At 44.3% G+C, this 24,205-nt stretch overlaps 1 pseudogene; it reads left to right on the forward strand.

Moving 5' to 3' along the window:
* The first annotated feature begins 391 nt into the window (after positions 1 to 391).
* On the forward strand, positions 392 to 23,831 carry LOC148047625 (uncharacterized; annotated as a pseudogene).
* Positions 23,832 to 24,205: the final 374 nt, after the last annotated feature.

Genomic DNA, 24,205 nt, shown 5'->3' on the forward strand with positions numbered 1-24,205 from the left:
AGGGGCTGGATTAGAAGATTTTTAAGATCCTTTCAAATTCTATTATTATTTTCAGTTAGGATTATATTTTTATGTCCTGATAAGTAAAATCAAAGATATCAAAGAGGGTGTACTTTCTTTTTCATTTGACTGTATTTGAAAACAACCCTTTGCTCGGCTAAGAATTTGTGATTGACCCAGTCAACAAGTGAATTTTATCATTGAATGGATATTCAAACTTGGATCTGGGTAGTCTTCCATGTCTCATCAATGAATCATGATTAATGTAAAAGCTTATTGAAGCATTGTGGCATGTTTGCTTTTTCATTGTAATATAAATGTTTTTCCCTCATCTTCTGCAACCATTTTATGCACAATTAAAGATACCCTTTTATCTTAATCATATAGACAAAGAAGAAAGAAATACGAGCACTCTGGACAACTGAGGATAACAAGCAACCTTAAACAGAAAAGCAAGTCAGTCCAGAAATCCAAATATTTTTCATTTCCTTCAGAGAGCCACACTTTTCTTCAGCTTCCTCAGCAGGTGAGAGAGAAACAAGAGAAAATTAAGAAGAGATTTCTAGCTGGGAAAAGTAGAGTGTGAAATTCAAGCGTACCTTACATGAAAAGTCAAGGGAGATTATTTTTCCATCCAGCAAAAGAGGGAAATGTCTAGAAGTTACTGGGGAAGAAAAGGTGAATTGGAAAATCACGTAGAGCAGACAGTGTGTCAGTCCTTGCTCTGGGAGGAGGAAAACGGCTTGAAACAAAATACCACCAAATAGGAACCATCCATATTTTTGACCTCCTAAGAATATTAGTTGTGGAAAAGCTCCATAGACGTGGCTGTTGAGGGAAAGATACAACTTACAAAAATCACAGCTGATTATGCATGAGAAGATCCAGCCTTAAGAGAAATCATACAAATATTCTGAAAGTAGCCAAACATTGGTCAGAACAACTCCATTGTGCATCATGGAAGAACCCACACAAGAGAGAAGCCCTACAAGTGCTCCCAATGCGGTATTTGTTTTTACAAACATGGCAATGTGGACTCACACCAAGGAGGAACCGTTTGAATGTCCTGATTATGGGAAAAGCTTCAGTAACAATTCCACCCTTGTGACATACCAGAGCATTCCCACTGCCGAGAAACTCTGTAAATGTCTTGAGTGTGAGAATAGTTTCAGTCAGAATTCTCCCCTTGTTGCACACCAAGGAACTCACACAGGAGAGAAACGATTTGAATGTCCTGATTGTGAGAAAAGTTTCAGTACCAATTCCAGCCTGGTGAAACATCATAGGACTCACACAGGAGAAAAACCCTTTGAATGCCCTGTTTGTGGGAAAAGTTTTAGTCAGAATTCCAGCCTGGTGATACACCAGAGTACTCACACAGGAGAGAAACCCTTTGGATGTCCTGATTGTGAGAAACGTTTCAGTACCAATTCCAGCCTGGTAAAACACCAGAGGATTCACACAGGAGAAAAACCCTTTGAATGTCTTGTTTGTGGGAAACGTTTCAGTCAGAATTCCAGCCTGGCGATACACCAGAGAACTCACACACGTGAGAAACCGTTTGAATGTCCTGATTGTGGGAAAAGTTTCAGTGCCAGGTCCAGCCTTGTGATACACCAGAGGACTCACACAGGAGAGAAACCATTTGAATGTCCTGTTTGTGGGAAACGTTTCAGTAAGAATTTCAGCCTGGTGATACACCAGAGAATTCACACAGGAGAGAAACCCTTTGAATGTCCTGATTGTGGGAAAAGTTTCAGTACCAATTCCAGCCTTGTGATACACCAGAGGACTCACACAGGAAAGAAATCGTTTGAATGTCCTGATTGTGGGAAAAGTTTTACTAGAAATTCCTACTTCATTGACCACCAGAGGATTCACACAGGAGAGAAACCCTTTAAATGTCCTGATTGTGGGAAATGTTTCAGCCAGAATTCCCACCTTATTAGTCACCAGAGGTTTCATACAGGAGAGAAACCCTTTGAATGTCCTTATTGTGGAAAAAGGTTTAGTCAGAATTACTACATGGTAACACACCAGAGGATTCATACAGGAGAGAAACCCTTTCAATGTCCTGATTGTGGGAAAAGTTTCAGTAAGAATTCCTACCTCAGTAGCCATAAGAGGATTCATACAGGGGAGAAACCCTTTAAGTGTCCTGATTGTGGGAAAAACTTCAGTAAGCGTTCCCACCTCAGTAGCCACAAGAGGATTCACACAGGAGAGAAACCCTTTGAATGCTGTGATTGTGGAAAAAGTTTCTCTCAGAGTTCCCAGCTTGTGATACACCAGAGGACTCACACAGGAGAAAAACCTTTTAAATGTCCTGACTGTGGGAAAAGTTTTAGTCACAATTCCAGCGTGGTGACACACCAGAGGACTCACACAGGAGAGAAACCGTACGAGTGTCCAGACTGTGGGAAAGATTTCAGCACTAGGTGTAACCTTATAAATCATATGCTTATACACACAGGGGAGAAACCATTTAAGTGCCTCGAGTGTGGCCGGTGGTTCAGGCAACATTCCAGCCTTATCGCACACAAGAAAATCCACCTGAGGCCCAAAGTGATGAGCGTAGAGAAGGCTTAAATTTCATTTTTAATATCCCATTGTAAGTCCAGTTGAGAAATTACTATTTAATTTGACTACAAAGAATTTGCCTGATTTTTGTAGGCAAATATGTAATGATATTAGATGAGAAGGAGAAAATAAATTGGAACGTATTAGTTTGATCATGAGGATTATCTGTATTAATTTTTGCAGAAATTTTGCAATTATGTGAAAATATTTTGGGAGTGTTCTTTGCATTTTTATCATAGTAGATAATAGAAATGTCACGTCCAGAGTCTCAGCCTTTTTCTTCCTTGCCTGCCTCAAGAGTTTCAGTCCCAGAATTCTCCAGCCAGCATTTCTTGGCGATGGGAATACTCAGACTATAGTTACAGATTGTGGCTCCCCATATAAGGAGAAAATGAGAGAAGAGAAGTAGAAGGGGTTCAAAGTTTATCTTTTTAAAACAGCTCCAGGAATTCAGTGCAATCAAGTATGTCTGTTCCAATTGTGTCAAGAATGAGGCAAGCAATTAAAGATACCATATGAATAGCAAATATATTGGGGGAGTTAGGGGCAGCGACAAAAACTGTAAAATTTCAGGTGTAAGGGCTGTTGTGCCTTGCAAGTGACCTTCGTGGAGAAGATTTGAGGACAAAAGGGATTGTGGTGTTGTGCACAGGACCTCCAGGTTTATTCGCAACTACTGCTTTGATCTCCTTTGTTTTTAGGAGCCTTCTTGTTAGACTTTTACAGCTGTGGGTTGATTGTACCACTAAGGGATGATACCTTTGTGACTCTCCCCTCTTGGTGGGGTGATGTGGGCAGAAAATTGTATAATAGATAATTTTTCATTTCTAAAACTGCATTGCATAAGAATCATGGATAGCTTTTGAGAAAGAAAAAATAAGAAAAAAATAAATGTCAGCATTTCTGTAAACATTAAGAACATGGTAATACAATGCCCTCTTCCCAACACATGGGAGACGTTTCCTGTTCTTTCACTTCTCTCCCAGGGCTCCTTAATTTTTTTCAAAACTGTATCCTTCAAATATGCAGATGGATTATCCTGATTTTGCTGGGCTTAGAAGACTGCAAAGAAATCCAAGATTCTTTATTTCACCAACACCATTCAAAAAGACGGGTTACAATCTTTTTTAGTATGTCACAGACATGTGATACCTTTCAATGACATCCAACAACCAGGACAAGGCCAGTTGTGTGGAGAAACCAAGAGTCTCTTGGCCATAGTCTTCATTCCAAGTGATTTAGAATTTAAAAATGTGCAAAATTTAAAATTGTGTGTATGTGTATGTATAACATCATTGCGGGGTGTTGTTCGGGCAACTGAATGGAACTGAGTGTTTACTGGCCAGATGCTCTTCCTGTCGCCAATGGCGAGTTCATAGCAAATATATTCTCATTGTGCCCAGAGAGAGAGAAATATCTGCCTCTATCTAGGATCAAATTCACAGCCTCCTGATTGTGAAGCGAGAGCTCCACCTCTAATTCACTGTGTCAGAGTTTGTTGCAGAAATCAAATGCAGAAAGCACACACATGTAACTGATTCAGTAGGATTCATTAACTTCTCTTTATATATAATATAATACATAAGTAATATATACAATACCAAGAGTGATTCTTCATTGGGGTAGAGAGGAGAGATTGTATTTCAGTTTTAATTCAGCAGTGCAGGCTGGTTTCATTTCTCAGCACAGACTTGAAGCTTTAGTACAGAACAGTTGGACTAAGCCATGCCCAGGCGCCTAGCTGTCGCCAGCAAATACTGTTTCAGTTTCTAAACAGCCATCATTGGCTGATTTAGTTGCTATGCCTATTCATTGGCTGACCTTGTTACTGTCAGGGTTCCAAGAAACACCCCCAATGAAAGAAAACTCCGAGGCTTGAGTTTCTTCAAAGTTTCATTTTATTAGAAATGTCATGTTGGCATATCTGGGAAAACTCGAATCTGAAAGCTTCCAGGTTTTCCCACCCAGTTGAAAGTTCCAGACCCTGCCCCACACCCACAAGTCTATCACATGCCCCAATCCTTCATTGCCACAAAGAAAGATTCCGCCCATCCAGGTCCATGCAGGTGCAGGGATAAAGCGATCTTGACTTTCTGAGAAAGAATGTTATTATGGCTACACATCCCCCATACTCTGTATAATCCCCCCTCCCATTTTCCCACAGTAGAACGTGTGGCAGACCTGAAATCCAATAAGTAAAAGCTTCCAGGTCTGACAGGCGGCCTCTCTTCAGAAGACAAGTGTAACTAACCACCTCTCCCCCCCACCCCCACCCCACAGGAGGACCCTTTGGTTTATCTGGAAATTTGTCATGGAATTGCTTAACTAATTTGTCCATTCCAACTCTTTACCCATGTAGCTTCCGACAAAGGGTACCCCTTCCAATGCATAATTGCAAACAATCTCTAAATAATCTGGGGTCTAGTATTTTTCCCCCCCTTCATAATGTGTCTCTCCTTGTACTACTGTAGGGGGAGGGCGTGGTTGGGTCTGAGGTCTCAAACTAGACCCAATCACAGGTTTCAGCAAGCTACAATGGTAAGGCAGGACATAAAGTGAGATTTTGGACAGAAGAGTGAACATGAAACGGGGTCAAACTAGAGGATCTCCTGGGGTCCCATTTATCCCTTCTATCTCGTTATACATTTTCTAGTCTTGAAGAAAAACAGGAAGTTTGAACTCAGGAAACTTGAATGTCAAACATCTGCTGTAGATCAGCGAGTCAAACGTTATAGCTTAACCACAAAAGCCAGTATGTAACCAGTGCTTCCGGCATGCCAACTGCAGCCTAGACATGAAAGGGCAATGCAGTATAATCTGCTTCTCTGCTTAGAAATAAGGAATTTAGCCAATAGAAATTAATTAGAACATTTCTGTGTTAGCTGTTTTGAGGAAGTTATAAGAACATGCTTCTCCCTAAGAACCTCGCTCAGACATCAAATGTGGGTTTAAATGTCTGAGCCATTTGGCCAAATAAAGTTTTTCTTGATCTCGCAGGCCAAATCTCCTGATTTTCTGCAACAATGGAAAACTGGGTGTATTTTCCCTAGAATTCGGGGAAGGCAGAGCTGAACTGCCACTGGGTTATTATTTTTACTATTGGGAAGGAACCTAAAAATTTAGGTCCCAATTTCTTGTTAGGTATCCTCAACCGTATGTACTTTGTCGATAGAAAAACTTTAACTAGCACAAAGAAGGGGGGGGGGGTTGTAGCGAGAAGTGCTTCTTTGCATGTTTTTTTATACGCTGCATCTACCAGGGCTTTCTTGGCATTCTCCCACTCCTTTTTGAGAGAGTCCATCCAGTCAGTCAAAGACATTTTGGAGGGGGAGCTCTCTGGGCAGCTCAGGCATGGGGACAAATTCCATGCCACTGGTAATTTGGAAAGTAGTTAATCAAGTGCTGCAATGGACAGCATTGTTATACGCCACTTCGGCAAAGGGTAGCAGGTCTGATCAATTGTTCTGTTGGTAATCCACATAACGGATGTATTATTCAACAATTGGGTTTGAACGTTCTGCCGTTCTTCCTAACTAGCTGACAAATGGTACTCAACATGTAGTCCTCGGTGGAACTACACTCAGATAGGGGGATGTAAGCAGTGTAAAATTTTACACTTAAATAAGAAAAACCATCTGACTCTGGAAAGTGTGCAGAGAAGAGCAAGAAAGATGACTAGGGGGCTGGAGGCTAAAACACAGGAAGAACGGTTAAAGGAATTGGATACGCCTAGTCTAATGAAAAGAAGAACAAGGGAAGACATGATAGCAGTATTCCAATATTTGAGTGCCTGCCATAAAGAAAAGAGGTTCAACTTATTTTCCGAAGCACCAGGAGGCAGGACAAGGAACAATGGATGGAAACTAAGGACAGAGAGAGGCAACTTAGGGTCTCCTGCTTAATCAGGGTTGGAGTCAAGACCTCCAAGGTCCCTTCCAGCTCTATTCTGATTAACTGATTGGTCTTGAAAGCTGCATCCTTTAATATGATATTGGAGCAGCAGGAACAGGTCAATGGGTAGATTTTGTGGGGAGGAAGAAGATCCTGTTTGGTGTAGTGGTGCAGGCACCAGTTTAGTGACAGAGAAACGCTCAGTTCCAGTCCCACCTGAAGGGCAAAACCATTGGCCAGTCCTCTCAAGCTTAGGAAGCAGGAAAGGGGGGGGGGACCCTTGCCAAGGAAACTTCAAGGCCAGGCATCAAGACTGACCCAAAGACACCAAAAACAGAGCTATGTAGTGTCAAACTTCGCTATTTCATTGGCTCAGTTGCAAAACTTGGAGTCAAAAAGGACCTGCTGCCATATATTACTGAAAATACCTTCCCAGCCAAGGGAATGGTCTCCAATCTTGGCAACTTTAAGACATGTGGACTTCAACTCCCATAATTCCTCAGCCAGCAAAGCAGCAAAGGAAAGGAATTCTGGGAGTTGGAAGTCCACAATTCTTAAACATGCCATGGTTGGATGTATGAATGGCCATCCCCTGGCTTCCTACATATCAGTTAAATCACAAGTGAGTGCCTCCCATGGGGCTTTTTCAGGTCAAGAAACAGAGGCAACTAAGAAGGCTTCAAAGTAATCAGAGAGACTGCAATTGGGGGGGGGGGAAATCTACAGAATAAATATTTTTGGCCACCTTACAACAATAAAAGAACGACTTGGAGGAGCCTGGACAAGCCTGTTTTTCCACTTCAGGTCGCTAGATGGCGATCAGGCAACCTCTGTGCCTAGAAAACCATCAACTCTGCATTGCTAGAAAGGATGGGAGGAGAGAAGTGTAGAGAAACTTCCTCTTCCGGATAACTCATGGTAGGAAGGTGGTGGCGTGAACGGCTCTTCTCCTCTTCCCAAGGTCGAAGCAGCAGCTGGAAGGTGAGTTGAGGGCGGGTGGGAGGAGAGTCCTGGAAGCAGAGAAGCAACTGGGCTAAAGCATCTCAGCTGCTTCTGCTGCAGGTTCCTTCCCTCCCCGAATTTAAGCCCACTGGTGCTGCACGCTGTGAAACTGGTGGCTGCAATTTTCCTCCTGCTGGGAAGATTGGAAAAGTCTCTTTTAAATTAAGGAGGATTCTTTGGGAATGGCTTCCCTCCAGAGGTTGTGGGTGCTCCCATTACTGGAGGGTTTTAAGAGGAGATTGGGGAGCTATTTGTTCAGGATGGAATAGGGTCTCCTGCCTGAACCAGGGGATGGACTAGAAGACCTCCAAGGTCCCTCCAAATTCCATTATTCTCTTATGAACCTTTTCTAGATTGTTTTGTTTTACTTCCATTTCTAAGTAACAAGCACCGTGTTTCCTATTGGTGCATCATCCGTGTATTAACCAGGTTCAACTGTGCTTAACCTAACACTTTTTAAAAGACTGCAATTGAATGTTTTGATTGTTCAGTCTTATTTATTCATTTATTTATAAAATCTATAAGGCAGAATCCAAGTGTGTGGGTGTTGATAAGCCAATGCATTTATTAATCCTCCTAAGAAGGAAGGAACCCTGAGCATAGTGCAACACAGATATTTATGCATTTTTTGCTTCTGCTTCCTTACATATGTAGTAGGGGGGAGGGAATAAAAGCAGGGTTTGGGAGGAGATAGAGGGAGCGAAAGAGAAGACAGGAGGGGCTTGGCTGAGAAAAAATGGGACAGAAGCAAAAGAGCGGGAAGAAGGGACAGAGGAGGTGAGACCAAGGGAAAAGGGGGAGACAACGGAATAGGAGAGCAGAGGCTTCTGTGGGAGAAACCTGAGGCAGACAAAGGAATAGGAGAGCAGGGGCTTCTATGGGCATAACCTGAGGGAGACAAGGGAATAGGAGAGCCGAGGCTTCTATAGGCCACACCTGAGGCAGACAAGGGAATAGGAGAGCAGGGGCGTCTGTGGGCCACACCTGAGGGAGACAAGGGAATAGGAGAGCAGGGGCGTCTGGCTTAGTAAGTAAGCCGCCACCCGCATCTGCCAGTCGCCCGGTCCATGCAGCCCAGTGCCTCCTTTGCCGAGCAGACCGCCCGCTCCTGCAATGGCTGGGCAGTACAGGGCTGTGGGCGCATGCCGGATCCCTTAACCGGCCAAGAACTCCTGGAATGTGGTAGAAGTGAATTGCAGCCCATTGTCCGAGACGAGGACGTCCGGCAACCCGTGGGTTGCGAACAACCGGCGAAGGACCCTGACCGTACTTTCGGCTGTGGTGGAGGTCATGATGACCAGCTCCACCCACCGAGAGTAGGCATCTACCACAATCAGGAAGTTCTGGCCGTGAAAGGGGCCGGCAAAATCAATGTGGAGGCGTGACCACGGGCCTCTCGGAGCCTCCCACTCTCGAGCAGGCCCAGCTGGGGGGTTAGGCTGAGAGAGCTGGCAGGTGGTGCAGCGGCCTAGGTAGGCCGCTATCTCTGTGTCCAGCAAAGGCCACCAGACATAGCTGCGAGCTAATGCCTTCATTCGCGCTATGCCAGGGTGGTCCTTGTAGAGCAGAGGCAGGACTTGGGGCCGGAGTGCGGTAGGGATCACGACCCGATCCCCGCAGATGAGACAGCCCCCGTGGAGGGAGAGCTCAGCTTGCCGGGCCTTGAACGGCCGGAAGCAATCGGGCACCTTGTCCACGGGCCATCCCCTCAGCACCCAAGAGCAGACCTGGGCGAGGACTGGATCGGCCTTAGTGTGGGCTGCGACATCTGCGGCCACGGCTGAAATGGGCAGGCCGGAGGATGCGATCGAGAGGACTGACAGGGAAGGCACGGGGGCGGTGTCAGTCTCCGGCAGGGGGCAGCGGCTAAGGGCATCAGTGTGCCCTAGCTGCTTGCCTGGATGGTAGAGCAGCGTATGGGAATACACTGCGAGGAACTCCGTCCAGCGTGTCATCCTGGGTGATAGGATGGGGGGGGGGTCGGCTTGTCGCCTGCCGAAAGCCCAAGGAGAGGCTTATGGTCAGTGACAAGAGTAAAATGCCGACCATAGAGATAGTCATGGAACTTTTTAACCCCGGACACTGCAGCCAGAGCCTCCTTGTCTATCTGGCTGTAGTTGCGCTCCGTGGAGGAGTGTGTCCGGGAGTAAAAAGCCACGGGGGCTTCTGAGCCATTTGGGAGGACATGGCTCAGAACCGCCCCCAGACCATAGGGGGAGGCGTCACACGCTAACGTCAGTGGCAGCTTGTCACTGTATTGCACTAAGACAGCCGCTGACGTAAGCGTGTCTTTGACAGCCGCAAACGCATGCGCTTTGCGGCTGCCCCAGCGCCAGGCCGCCGATCGGTCGAGTAACCGATGCAGCAGCTCGACTAGTGACGCCTTGTGCGTATCCAGTTTTGCAAATGTGCAGCCCTGCCCCAGGGAATGGAGCAGGTGCTGCACCACAGGGACTGGATAGGGGTTTGCCTGAAGGGCAAGGTTGATCGTTGACTTGTAGTCAGCGCAGATCCACACCGACCCGTCTGGTTTGACTGGGACCACAATTGGGGTCTCCCAGCGGGAATGGTCGACGGGTTCGAGTACGCCCTGCGCCAGAAGCTTGTCAAGCTCAGCGTCAACCTTAGCCCTCAAGGCAAAAGGCACCCTGCGGGCCTTAAGCCGAATTGGAGCAACCTGGGGATCGAGGTTGAGGGAGCTAGGGGTGCCCCTGTAAGAGCCCAGCTGGCCGTCAAAAACGTCTGAGAACTCTAAAAGGACGTCCTCTAGGGAGGAGGGAACCACCCTATGCACACACACACACACACCCGATAGAGAGACCCAAGGCAGGAAACCAATCAAGGCCAAGCAACGCAGGGAGGGAATTTCTTACAATTAGAATGGGCAGGCGCCCATGAAAAGTCCCATAATCAACAAGGATGGGGAAAGAACCCAGGGTGGGAATGAGAGTCCCCTGGTAGTCCCTAAGGGAAGTATCCACAGGATGTAGCTGGGCACAGGAGACGTGGGGACACAGGCGGGAGAAGGTGGCCCAGGAGATCAGGGAGCGGGAGGAGCCGGAGTCCACCTCCATACGGCAAGGCTGACCTTCCAGTTGGAGCGAGGCAGAAACCTTTCGGGCTCCGGCGGATGCCTGGCTGATGGTTTCACTGGCGATCTCTGGCTGGTAAACGGTGTGGCAGTCTTCAGCCCGCCGAGCGGGCCGCAGTGGTTGGCGGCACGGCTGCGCTTGGGATGCGGCTGGCTGCTGTAGGAAGGATGGCGCAGGTAAAGAAGCACGGCAAACCTGGGCAATGTGCCCTTTTTTAGAGCAGCAACGGCAGACGGTGCTTTTTTTTTTTTTTGTATTTTTTTTTTATATCCAAGTGCATTCATTGTTCTGAAAATTGAGTCTATATTTCCACCCTCCCCCCCCACCCACCCCCTGAACCCCCCTACCTGACCCCCTTCCGACTTCCCAGGTCCCATTCCCGGCATCGTTCTTTATCAAGCAAAGTCTGGAGTATATTGAAACCAAATAGATTAGAAGTTACAAAATAAAAAAAAAATAAAAAAAATAAAGAACAAAAAAGAAAAGAATAATAAAAAGAAAAAAAAGGGGGGGAACCCCCCCCCCAAGAAAGAGAAGTCAATATACTCTCTAACATTAACCTCAGCTTCTCATTATTTTTAAAATCTTAAACAATATCTTTACCTGCTTCCGCATATAAATTCTATACCTCCCATCCTGCCTTTACCCGTGTCTGCATATATATTTTATCCTCATCCATTGCTCCTCTCATATTTACTCCACCCTCGTGTAGACTCTCCAGATAATCTTTCTTAACCTTGTATTCAAATAACAATTTATACAAAAATCAGCTTACATTCTGGATCAAGGTAATCTAATTGAACTTTCACTACCCTTCCATCTACCCCACGCCACCCGACTCCATTCATCCCAAACCACAATCCAAAAAAAACTACGATCTCCGCTCTCCTCGCCCCAAAGAATAGATCATGCGCAGTTTAAATTAAGATTCAAACAAGTCTTATATAAGTCCCATACAATATTTGTCCAAATTCAGCACCGCTTCTTTCAGTCTCAATATCTCTTCATCGGTATACAGCTTTGTCATTTTATACCAGACAGGAGTCCTGAAATTTTATTCAAATTAAAAATTTAAGAAGTATTTTAAAGGCATAGCTGGATCTTTATTCTTTACTCTTCTGCCCTTCCGGAAGGGGAAAGCAACACCCTCCGCCTTGTAGCCACATGTCCCGCTACTTATCTTCTCCTTCTCCTTGTCTTTCTCCAAGTCCAGGTGAGTCAGGAAGTCCCGCCTTCAGAGTTTTGTTGTAAAAATCTCGGGCTTCGCAAACAGAATTGAGACGATATTTTTGGTTCTCAAATGTGACTGTGATACCAGATGGCACTTCCCATTTATATTGTATCTGAGAATCTCTGAGTTTTTCAGTTAAGAAAGTGTAGTCTCTCCTTGCTCTTAATATTTGAGATGGTATTTCTTTAAAAACAATCAAGTCCTGTCCATCGATTCGCAGCCTGTTATTGTAGAACTTCTGTATTATCGCATTTCTGGATTCTCTTGTGGTGAAATATATAATTATGTCCCTCGGAAGCTGTCGTTGTTTTGCTACACACGAGTTCTGGCGATAAATTTTTTGAATCTGCCAATCAAAGTTAAATCCCGGACTTCCCACCGAACGTCTGAAAGCCTCAAAAAAGGTCTGTTTCAAGTTCTCCTGTTCCTTTTCACGCAATCCTCTAACTCTTATTGCAAACGCAGTCTTATTGTAATTTATCATAACGAGTTGTTTTTGAGCATTTTCAACTTCCTGTTGTAACGTTTGAATTTTAGATGTCAAATTAGAATTAGTTTTTTCCAAAAGTTCCAATTTGTCCTCCATTTCAGAAACATAATCTGTCATAACAGTCATAACTCTGATCGTATCTTCCCTTGTTTGAGCAATCTTGGCATCCAGTTTATCATATAAGTCTGATAAAAGTTGTTTAATTTCCTGTCTGAACTCTTTAAGGGTTTCAAAAAGAAATTCTTGCGTTAAGAGATCTCCAGTAGAGGGCGTGGGAGGCAAGGGCAGCGATTTTGTAACAATTTCTTGAGATGTATTATTAAGGAAATGCTTAGACTGCTTCGATTTGGGAGCCATTATAAAAAACGCACAAACAAACAAAGTCTCTGCTCCCCTCGGTTTTAAATGGGATACTATTTATAGACTTTTAACAGTTAATAAGGAGAAGTCTTCAGGAGAATAGAGCTGATTGAGTGTGTCATATATCAAACGCAGAAGCTATAAAATCGGCATCTTGTAACGCAGCTGGATAAGAAAGCCTTTTACAAAATTGAAGCTGGTATTTTGAATAGTAATAAGAAAAAAATTTACAACTTCAAGTTAATATTTGGTTTTAAAGCCATTTCAAAATTTATCTGCCTGCAGTTAATAAAACTCTATTGCCTGAATATGCAGCTTTAAGTAAAGAGGCTTTTATTTTGAAGTTTAAGGCTTGGCAGAACTTTCAGTGAGTAAACATTATAACAAGACCGTTCAGCAGATTCATCACCATTTAACTTCCAGATAAGCAAAGTTAATGAAGGAGTAGAAATGAAACTAATTAAAAAACTTCTGCTGGCCTATTGTGAAACCAAAACATATGATAAGCAATCTCTTTTGTTTTGAATTCTTGTGAATTCTTGTGAGGATTAACAAAAAGTGTTCATTATTACCGGAGAAACCAGCCTGCTTGGCGCCATTTTAAAAGCCTCTAAGTAAATAATTTTTCGGAGGAGAAAAAGAAAAGAAGCTAAAATGTTGATAAACAATTATTGTCCACGGAAATGGATTCAGCTCGTGATAAGATTAAATCAAACAAAACTTGGAACTGAGTGGGGGAGACCTACTTTGTCCTGCACAAGGCAGTTTGAAATTCCCAGCACGGACAGCCGTTCTGCCTTGGGCTAGCCCCACTTTCCCTGCAAGCACAAAAGCTGCAAAAATCGAAGAGCATTTGCCAGCAAAACAATTTCTTCTTTCCTTCTTGCCTGAAGGATAAGAAAACCTGATAAGACGTCTGATGGAAGATCCTCTAAACAGGTACGTAGCCAGGAATTCGGAGGCAGCTGATTTTTTTGCTGCCACCACCAGCAGGCTCCTCCCAGGAAGTCGCAGACGGTGCTTTTAAAAGGGCAAGCCGTGCGGGCATGGCGGCCGCCACAACCAACACACAAAGTTGCAGAAAGGACAGCAGGAGGTGGCGGTGGTGGTGGACGCCTGGGCTGTGCCCTGAGCTGGGCAACAACTTCATTGCAGGGATCCTCGGGCGGCAACAGTTCATCGACCAGGCAGGCTTGCGCGGCAGGTGGAGGGCACTCCGGCATCGTAGGAGATGCCAGCTGCAGGTGTTCCATGTCGGCCGTGGACTGCACAGAGAGCTCCGCTGCTCTGGAAGCCTCCACGGCCTGCTGCATGGTGATGTCGTGGTGCCGCAAAAGGCGACTTCTCAGATTTATGTCCTTCACGCCGCACACAAACTGTTCAACCAAGTTCTCGTCCAAATTCTGGAAGTCACACTGAGCCGCTGTTACGCGGAGTGACTCCAGGAATTGGCTGATCCTCTCTGTTGGCTTCTGGACACGGCGGCGGAAAACGAAGCGGCGAGCGATGCGGGACGGTGCCAGGGCGTAGTGGCCTTTAAGCCGGGTCATCAGCGTGTCCCAGCTGAGCTGGTACACTGGTCGAGGGGCGGCTAAGGCTCTGGCTGACGCGAACATCACGGGGCCGCAGCAGCTTAAGAAGAAGCTGCATTTTTCTTCTTCAGGCTGATTGTGGTTCTTGGACGCAATCAGGTAGCATTCAAACCGCTCCATGAAACATTCCCAGGTTTCACCAGCAGATCCGAATGGTGCGAAAGGCGGTAAGGCGGATGCCATGGTCTCCAAGATAGAGACAGTTCAATAGAAGTAGATAAAAGCGGAGAGAAATTTTTTTCTAGCGTTCGCGCACCGGCGGTTTAGACGCGGCTTGAGCGGCTGGGTAATTCTTTCTCGCTCTTGTCCTAGAATCTGCGGGAATCGCTGAATCCCACCCTCGTCGCCAGTTTTGAGGATCGAGGGCTGGAGAGAAGACGCGGGAGCCAGGACTTTCACACAGCAAGGTTTATTGTACAAGAGAACAGATGACAGCGATTCAAAGAGGCGAAATCCGCGCCAAGGTATTTATATAACATTTGTAAAGCAGGGAACCAATGGGAGGCCAGGTACCGTCCAGCAACTGCTAACGCAGTACCTCGGCCAATCAGAATGCGTTGGCTGGCTAGCAACAGGCTATGCTGCGCCCTAGCCAATCAGCTCTCAGCATAGGCTGTTGCTGGCCTCCTAGAAAATTTATTTAATACATAACAACAAGGGAATAGGAGAGCAGATGCTTCTATAGGCCACACATGAGGCAGACAAGGGAATAGGAGAGCAGATGCTTCTATGGGCCTAACCTGAGGCACACAAGGGAATAGGAGAGCAGAGGCTTCTATGGGCCAAACCTGAGGGAGACAAGGGAATAGGAGAGCAGAGGCTTCTGTGGGTCAAACCTGAGGCACACAAGGGAATAGGAGAGCAGAGGCTTCTATGGGCCAAACCTGAGGGAGACAAGGGAATAGGAGAGCCGAGGCTTCTATGGGCCAAACCTGAGGGAGACAAGGGAATAGGAGAGCAGAGGCTTCTGTGGGTCAAACCTGAGGTAGACAAGGGAATAGGAGAGCAGAGGCTTCTGTGGGTCAAACCTGAGGCCCACAGTGGTTTCCTGTGAAATTTTTGATGGCCTCAGAAGCATCTTGAAGCCTTAAATTCAACCTTGTCATCTCAACATATGAGCAATAATCAAATCCATCAGATTCCTGATTAATATTAACATAGAAGGTTTGAATTCTATGAGATATTTTTCAGCCTTGAAAGACATGGATTACCTCCATATTGTAGGTATATGTTTTCTCTCTCTCTCGGAATGTACATATTTCCAAACGTATAATCTATCCCCCAGGACTTCCACACATACAGTAATGTGAAAAAGGAAGTATACTCTCTTTGACCTTTATGGTTTTACATATCAGGGCATCGTAGAAATCATTTGGACTTAGAAGTTCTTAAAAGTAGGTAAATGCAACCACAGATGGACCACAACACATGACATATTACATCAGGTTATCATTTATTTTATAGAATCACCTTTAGCAGCAACAACTAGAAGTAATTCTTTTCTGTGTGACTTTATCAGTCCCTTGCAGCGATGTGCAGGAATATTGGCCCACTATTCTTTACAACATTGCTTCAATTCATTGAGGTTTGTGTGTGGGGTGTGTGTGTGTGTGTGTTATGGAGAACTCTCTTGAGGTCCTGCCAATTGAGTTGAGGTCTGGAGTTTGACTGCCATTGCAACACCTGGATTCTTTTCTTTTCCAGCCATTCTGTTGTAGATTTGCTGATCTGTTGTGCGACCATTGTCCTGTTCCATAATCCTATGTCAGCCAAGCTTTAGCTATTGGACAGATGGCCTCACTTTTGATTCTAGAATACTTTAGTATACAGAGGAGTTCATGGTCGACTCAAAGAGTGCGAGATGTCTGGGTATTGTGGCTGCAAAACAAGCCCAAATCATAACCCCTCCATCACTCTGCTTGACAGTTTGTATGAGATGCTTGTGCTGATATGCTGTGTTAGGTTTTCATCAAACGTGTCACTTTGCATTATGTTTGAACAACTCTGCTTTGGTCTGGTCTGTGCAAAGAATAGTATTGCAGAAGTCCTGTGGTTTGTTCAGATGCAACTTTGCAAACCTCAGCTGTGCTGCTATGACCTTTTCAGAGAGAAGAAGCTTTCTTTCTCCTGGCAGCTCTTCCAAAGAAGCCATACTTGTTCAATCTTTTTCTAATTGTCATGAATCTTAACATTTAACATACTAACTGAAGCATGCAGAATCTGAGATATAACTTTTTTTTTTCAATTTCTCTGGACATTGCATCGTCTGGCCTTGGGGTGAATTTTCTTGGATGTCCACTCCTGGGAAGATTGATAACTGTCCGTAATGTTTCCCACTTGTGAATAATCTTCCTAATGTAGAATATGGATTTTAAATTGTTTGGAAATGGCCTTTTAAACCTTCCCAAGTTGATGGGCAGCAACAATTTCTTCTCTTAAGATCATTAAGCTGAGGTCTTTACTCTTTGGCATTGTGATAACACACATCCTCAATGCCGGAGACCAGGAAACTCCTACAATTTCAGCTGTTATAGATTTAGTTATACTTGCTGATGATCAATTGATCAAGGACACTTTATTAGCAGTACTTGGCTGCTACTTTGCCTCTTTATACTATGGAAGCAGTGAGAAATTTCATAATGGTGAGAACAAGTAACCAGCAGAAGGGCTTGTGGTCAGAAGTTGTGCTGCTATATCACTGGAGGCTTTTCAGAAGAGACGAGACAGCCTCTTATCTGAAATAGTTTAAGGCTGCGGTTCTGCAACCTTAAATACTCAAAGAACCACAAAAGTCCTAACTGGAAGCCCTCTGTGGAATTCTGGAGCCGACCGGAAGTCCAGTTTCCCCACCATAGAGTTTTCTCCTAGCACAGCGTCCTTTTTTCTCTACCCTGTTTCCCTGAAAATAAGCCACTTATTTCAGCGGTCAAAAGTAAATAAGACCCTGTCTTATTTTCAGAGAAACACGGTACCTGTCCTAACTGAAAGTCCTATCAATTGTGGAGCTGACTGGAAAACCCACCTCTTGCAATAGTCTCCTCCTGGCACAGCCTGCTCCCCCCCCTCCAAACCTGAAGCTCCTCTCAAAATTGTGGTGCAATTTTGGCACCACAATTTCTGGCAACAGGGAGCTACAGCAGAGAGATGAAAGAGCCACATGCGACTCCCAGGCGTTTGCTGACCCCTTGTTTAGGGTCTCCTGATTGAACAGAGGCTGGATTAGAAGATTTTTAAGATCCTTTCAAATTCTATTATTATTTTCAGTTGCAATGATATTTTTATGTCCTGATAAGTAAAACCAAAGATATCAAAGAGGGTGTACTTTCTTTTTCAATTGACTATATTTGAAAACAACCCTTTGCTCGGCTAGGAATTTGTGATTGACCCAGTCAACAAGTGAATTTTATCATTGAGTGGATATTCAAATTTGGATCTGGGTAGTCTTCCATGTCTCATCAATGAATCATGATTAATGTAAAAGCTTATTGAAGCATTGTGGCATGTTTGATTTTCATTGTAATGTAAATGTTTTCCCCTCATCTTCTGCAACCATTTTATGCACAATTAAAGATACCCTTTTATCTGAATCTTATAGACAAAGAAGAAAGAAATACGAGCACTCTGGACAACTGAGAATAACAAGCAACATTGAATATCAAACCAAGTCAGTCCAGAAATCAAAATATTTTTCATTTCCTTCAGAGAGCCAAACAGAGACTCACACAGGAGAGAAGCCCTACAAGTGCTCCCAATGCGGTATTTGTTTTAACGAGCATGGCAATGTGGACTGAAACCAAGGGAAAACTGTTTGAATGTCCTGATTGTGAGAAATGTTTCTGTGATAATTCCAGCCTTTTGAGACACCAGAGAACTCATACAGGAGAGAAACCCTTTGAATGTCCTGACCGTGGGAATAGTTTCAGTTGACATTCTCACCTCATTTCACACCAGAGGACTCACACAGGAGAAAAACCGTTTGAATGTCCTGTTTGTGGGAAAAGTTTCAGTCACAATTCTAGTCTGGTGATACACCAGAGGACTCACACAGCAGAGAAACCGTTTGAATGTCCTGATTGTGGGAAAAGTTTCAGTCAGCATTCCAATCTCATGGCTCACCAGAGGACTCACACAGGAGAGAAAGCTTTTAAATGTCCTGATTGTGGTAAAAGTTTCAGCAAGACCTGTAACCTGGTGAAACACCAGAGGACTCACACAGGAGAAAAACCGTTTGAATGTCCTGATTGTGGGAAAAGTTTCAGTCATCATTCCAATCTCATTGCTCACCAGAGGACTCACACAGGAGAGAAACCCTTTGAATGTCCTGATTGTGATAAAAGGTTCACTGCTAGGTCTATCCTGGTGTTACACCAGAGAACTCACACAGGAGAGAAACCGTTTGAATGTCCTGTTTGTGGAAAAAGTTTTAGTCAGAATTCCAGCCTGGTGATACACCAAAGAACTCACACAGGAGAGAAACCCTTTGGATGTCCTGATTGTGTAAAAGGTTTTAGTGACAATTCCAGCCTGGTGAAACACCAGAGGACTCACACAGGAGAAAAACCCTTTGAATGTCCTGATTGTGGTAAAAGTTTTAGTCACAATTCCAGCCTCGTGATACACCAGAGAACTCACACAGGAGAGAAACCCTTTGGATGTCCTGATTGTGGAAAAGGTTTTAGTGACAATTCCAGCCTGGTGAAACACCAGAGGACTCACACAGGAGAGAAACCCTTTGGATGTCCTGATTGTGGAAAAAGTTTTAGTCGGAATTCCAGCCTGGTGATACATCAAAGAACTCACACAGGAGAGAAACCCTTTGGATGTCCGCTTTGTGGGAAAAGTTTTAGTCACAATTCCAGTCTGGTGATACACCAGAGGACTCACACAGGAGAGAAACCCTTTAAATGTCCTGACTGTGGAAAAAGTTTCAGTCAGAATGCCGGCCTTATTGGCCACCAGAGGACTCACACAGGAGAGAAAGCTTTTAAATGTCCTGATTGTAGTAAAAGTTTCAGCAAGAACTCCAACCTGCTTCAACACCAGAGGACTCACACAGGAGAGAAACCCTTCAAATGCCCTGATTGTGAGAAAAGTTTCATTACCAATTCCAAACTGGTGAAACACCAGACGACTCACACAGGAGAAAAACCATTTGAATGTCCTGATTGTGAGAAAAGTTTCAATCATCATTCCAATCTGATTGCTCACCAGAGGACTCACACAGGAGAGAAACCCTTTGAATGTCCCGATTGTGAGAAAAGGTTCACTGCTAGGTCTATCCTGGTGTTACACCAGAGAACTCACACAGGAGAGAAACCGTTTGAATGTCCTGTTTGTGGAAAAAGTTTTAGTCGGAATTCCAGCCTGGTGATACACCAAAGAACTCACACAGGAGAGAAACAGTTTGGATGTCCTGATTGTGGAAAAAGTTTTAGTCAGAATTCCAGCCTGGTGATACACCAAAGAACTCACACAGGAGAGAAACCCTTTGGATGTCCTGATTGTGGAAAAGGTTTTAGTGACAATTCCAGGCTGGTGAAACACCAGAGGACTCACACAGGAGAAAAACCCTTTGAATGTCCTGATTGTGGAAAAGGTTTTAGTGACAATTCCAGCCTGGTGAAACACCAGAGAAGTCACAGAGGAGAGAAACCCTTTGGATGTCCTGATTGTGGAAAAAGTTTTAGTCAGAATTCCAGCCTGGTGATACACCAAAGAACTCACAGAGGAGAGAAACCCTTTGGATGTCCTGTTTGTGGGAAAAGTTTCAGTCACAATTCTAGTCTGGTGATACACCAGAGGACTCACACAGGAGAGAAACCGTTTGAATGTCCTGATTGTGGGAAAAGTTTCAGTCAGCATTCCAATCTCATGGCTCACCAGAGGACTCACACAGGAGAGAAAGCTTTTAAATGTCCTGATTGTGGTAAAAGTTTCAGCAAGACCTACAACCTGGTTCAACACCAGAGGACTCACACAGGAGAGAAACCCTTCAAATGCCCTGATTGTGAGAAAAGTTTCATTACCAATTCCAAACTGGTGAAACACCAGAGGACTCACACAGGAGAAAAACCGTTTGAATGTCCTGATTGTGGGAAAAGTTTCAGTCATCATTCCAATCTCATTGCTCACCAGAGGACTCACACAGGAGAGAAACCCTTTGAATGTCCTGATTGTGAGAAAAGGTTCACTGCTAGGTCTATCCTGGTGTTACACCAGAGAACTCACACAGGAGAGAAACCGTTTGAATGTCCTGTTTGTGGAAAAAGTTTTAGTCAGAATTCCAGCCTGGTGATACACCAAAGAACTCACACAGGAGAGAAACCCTTTGGATGTCCTGATTGTGGAAAAAGTTTTAGTCAGAATTCCAGCCTGGTGTTACACCAAAGAACTCACACAGGAGAGAAACCGTTTGAATGTCCTGATTGTGGAAAAGGTTTTAGTGACAATTCCAGGCTGGTGAAACACCAGAGGACTCACACAGGAGAAAAACCCTTTGAATGTCCTGTTTGTGGGAAAGGTTTTAGTGAGAATTCCAGCCTGGTGATACACCAAAGAACTCACACAGGAGAGAAACCCTTTGGATGTCCTGATTGTGGAAAAGGTTTTAGTGACAATTCCAGCCTGGTGAAACACCAGAGGACTCACACAGGAGAGAAACCCTTTGGATGTCCTGATTGTGGAAAAAGTTTTAGTCGGAATTCCAGCCTGGTGATACACCAAAGAACTCACACAGGAGAGAAACCGTTTGAATGTCCTGTTTGTGGGAAAAGTTTCAGTCACAATTCTAGTCTGGTGATACACCAGAGGACTCACACAGGAGAGAAACCGTTTGAATGTCCTGATTGTGGGAAAAGTTTCAGTCAGCATTCCAATCTCATGGCTCACCAGAGGACTCACACAGGAGAGAAAGCTTTTAAATGTCCTGATTGTGGTAAAAGTTTCAGCAAGACCTCCAACCTGGTTCAACACCAGAGGACTCACACAGGAGAGAAACCCTTCAAATGCCCTGATTGTGAGAAAAGTTTCAGTACCAATTGCAACCTGGTGATACATCAGACGACTCATACAGGAGAGAAACCGTTTGAATGTCCTGTTCGTGGGAAAAATTTCAGTCAGCATTCCAATCTCATTGCTCACCAGAGAACTCACACAGGAGAGTAACCCTTTGAATGTTGTGATTGTGAGAAAAGGTTCACTGTTAGGTCTATCCTGGTGATGCACCAGAGAACTCACACAGGAGAGAAACCGTTTGAATGTCCTGTTTGTGGGAAATGTTTCAGTAAGAATTCCAACTTGGTGACATACTAGAGGACTCACACAGGAGAGAAACCGTACAAGTGTCCAGACTGTGGGAAAGATTTCAGCACTAGATGTAACTTTATAAATCATATGCTTATACACACAGGGGAGAAACCATTTAAGTGCCTCGAGTGTGGGCGGTGGTTCAGGGAACATTCCAGCCTTATCGCACACAAGAAAATCCATCTGAGGCCCAAAGTGATGAGCGGAGAGAAAGCTTAAATTTCATTTTTAATGTCCCATTGTAAGTCCAGCTGAGAAACTGACTATTTAATTTGACTACGAAGAATTTGCCTGATTTTTTGTAGGCAAATACGTAATGATATTAGATGAGGAGGATAAAAGAAGAAATTGGAACGTTATTAGTTTGATCATGGGGATTACCTGTATTTATTTTTGCAGAAATTGTGCAATTATGTGATTTGATTTGATTTGATTTAATAAATTTATAGGCTGCCCAATCCTGAAGGACTCCGGGCGGCTTACAGAAAATAAATTTTAAAAAAGTGAAGAGTTAAAAAAACGGAGGAAACAGATTAAAAGAAAAACCACATCATGCATCCAGTCTAATCGGGACTGGACCTCGGTCATGAGGTCAACAGCCCCAGGCCTGCCGGAATAGCCAGGTTTTGATAGCCTTTGGAAAGGCCATGAGAGTGGGTAGGGTCCGGATCTCTGGGGATAGTTCATTCCATAGGGTCGGAGCGGCTACAGAGAAGGCCCTCCCCCGACATTGTCTGGCTGACGGCACCTGGAGAAGGCCCACCCTGTGCAATCTTATCGGCCGTTGGGAGGTATGCGGCAGAAGACGGTCTCGCAGATATCAGGGTCCTAGGCCATGTAGGGCTTTAAAGGTAATGATCAGCACCTTGAATTGCGCTCGGAGACCAAAAGGGAGCCAGTGCAGCTTGCGGAGGATAGGTGTAATGTGGATGTATCTTGGTACACCCAGTATCGCTCGCACGGCTGCATTCTGGACTAGTTGTAGTCTCTGAACACTTTTCAGGGGCAGCCCCATGTAGAGCCCATTACAGTAGTCAAGTCTTGTGAAAACATTTTGGGAGTGTTCTTTGCATTTTCATCATAGTAGATGATAGAAATGTTATGTACTGTGTCCTACCCTTTTTCCTCCTTTCCTGCCTCAAGATTTTCAGTCCCAGAATTCTCCATCCAGCATTTCTTGGCGATGGGAATACTCAGACTATAGTTACAGATTGTGGCTCCTCATATAAGGAGAAAATGAGAGAAGAGAAGTAGAAGGAGTTCAAAGTTTATCTTTTTAAAACAGCTCCAGGAATTCAGTGCAATCAAGTATGTCTGTTCTGATTGTGTCAAGAATGAGGCAAGCAATTAAAGATACCATATGAATAGCAAATATATTGGGAGAGTTAGGGGCAGCGACAAAACCAGTCTAAAATTTCGGGTGTAAAGGCTTTTGTGCTTGCAAGTGACCTTCGTGGAGAAGATTTGAGGACAAAAGGGATTGTGGTATTGTGCACAGGACTTCCAGGTTTATTCACAACTACTGCTTTGATCTCCTTTGTTTTAGGGGCCTCCTTGTTAGACTTTGACAGCTGTGGGTTGATTGCACCACTAAGGGACTGATACCTTTGTGACTCTCCCCTCTGGTGGGGAGATGTGGGCGGAAAATTGTATAGGACATAAATGTTTCATTTCTAAAACTGCATTGCATAAGAATCATGTACAGCTTTTGAGAAAGAAAAATAAAGTCTCAGCATTTCTGTAAACATTAAGAACAGGGTAATGCAATGCTCTCTTCCCAACACATGGGAGGCGTTTCCTGTTCTTTCACTTCTCTCCCAGGGCTCCTTAATTTTTTTCAAAACTGTATCCTTGAAATATGCAGATGGATTATCCTGATTTTGCTGGGCTTAGAAGACTGCAAAGAAATCCAAGATTCTCTCTTTCACCAACACCATTCAAAAAGACAGGTAACAATCTGTTTTAGTATGTCACAATCATTTAAGGCCTTTCAAGGACATCCAATAACCAGGACCAGGCCAGGTGCGTGGAGAAACCAAGAGGCTCTTGGCCATAGTCTTCATTCAAAGTGCTTGAGAATTTGAACACGTGCAAATTTTCTAAAATTTAAAATTGTATGTGTTTGTATGTAGGCATTGCGGGGTGGTGTTAGGACAACTGAATGGAACTGAGCGTTTACTGGCCGGATTCCCTTCCTGTTGCCTATGCTGAGTTCGCAGCAGATATTTTCTCATTGTGCCCAAAAACAGAGAAATATCTGCCTGTATCTAGGATCAAACTCACAGCCTCCTGATTGTGAAGCGAGAACTCCACCTCTAGTTTATCGTGTCAGAGTTTGTTGCAGAAATCAAATCCAGAAAGCACACACATGTAACTGATTCAGTAGGATTCATTAACTTATCTTTATATATAATATAACACGTAAGTAATATATACAATACCAAGAGTGATTCTTCATTGTGGTAGAGAGGAGAGATTGCATTTCAGTTTCAATTCGGCAGAGCAGGCTAGTTTTGTTTCGTTTCTCAGCACAGACTTGCAGCTTTAGTACAGAATAGTTGGACTAAGCCATGCCCAGGCGCCTAGCTGTCACCAGCAAATACTGTTTCGGTTTCTAAACAGCCCTCATTGGCTGATTTAGTTGCTATGCCTATTCATTGGC

This window comes from Thamnophis sirtalis, unplaced genomic scaffold (assembly GCF_051295495.1).
Source record: "Thamnophis sirtalis isolate CommonGarterSnake01/CBP01778 unplaced genomic scaffold, rThaSir2_p1.2 scaffold_3, whole genome shotgun sequence".
Lineage (NCBI taxonomy): Eukaryota > Metazoa > Chordata > Lepidosauria > Squamata > Natricidae > Thamnophis > Thamnophis sirtalis.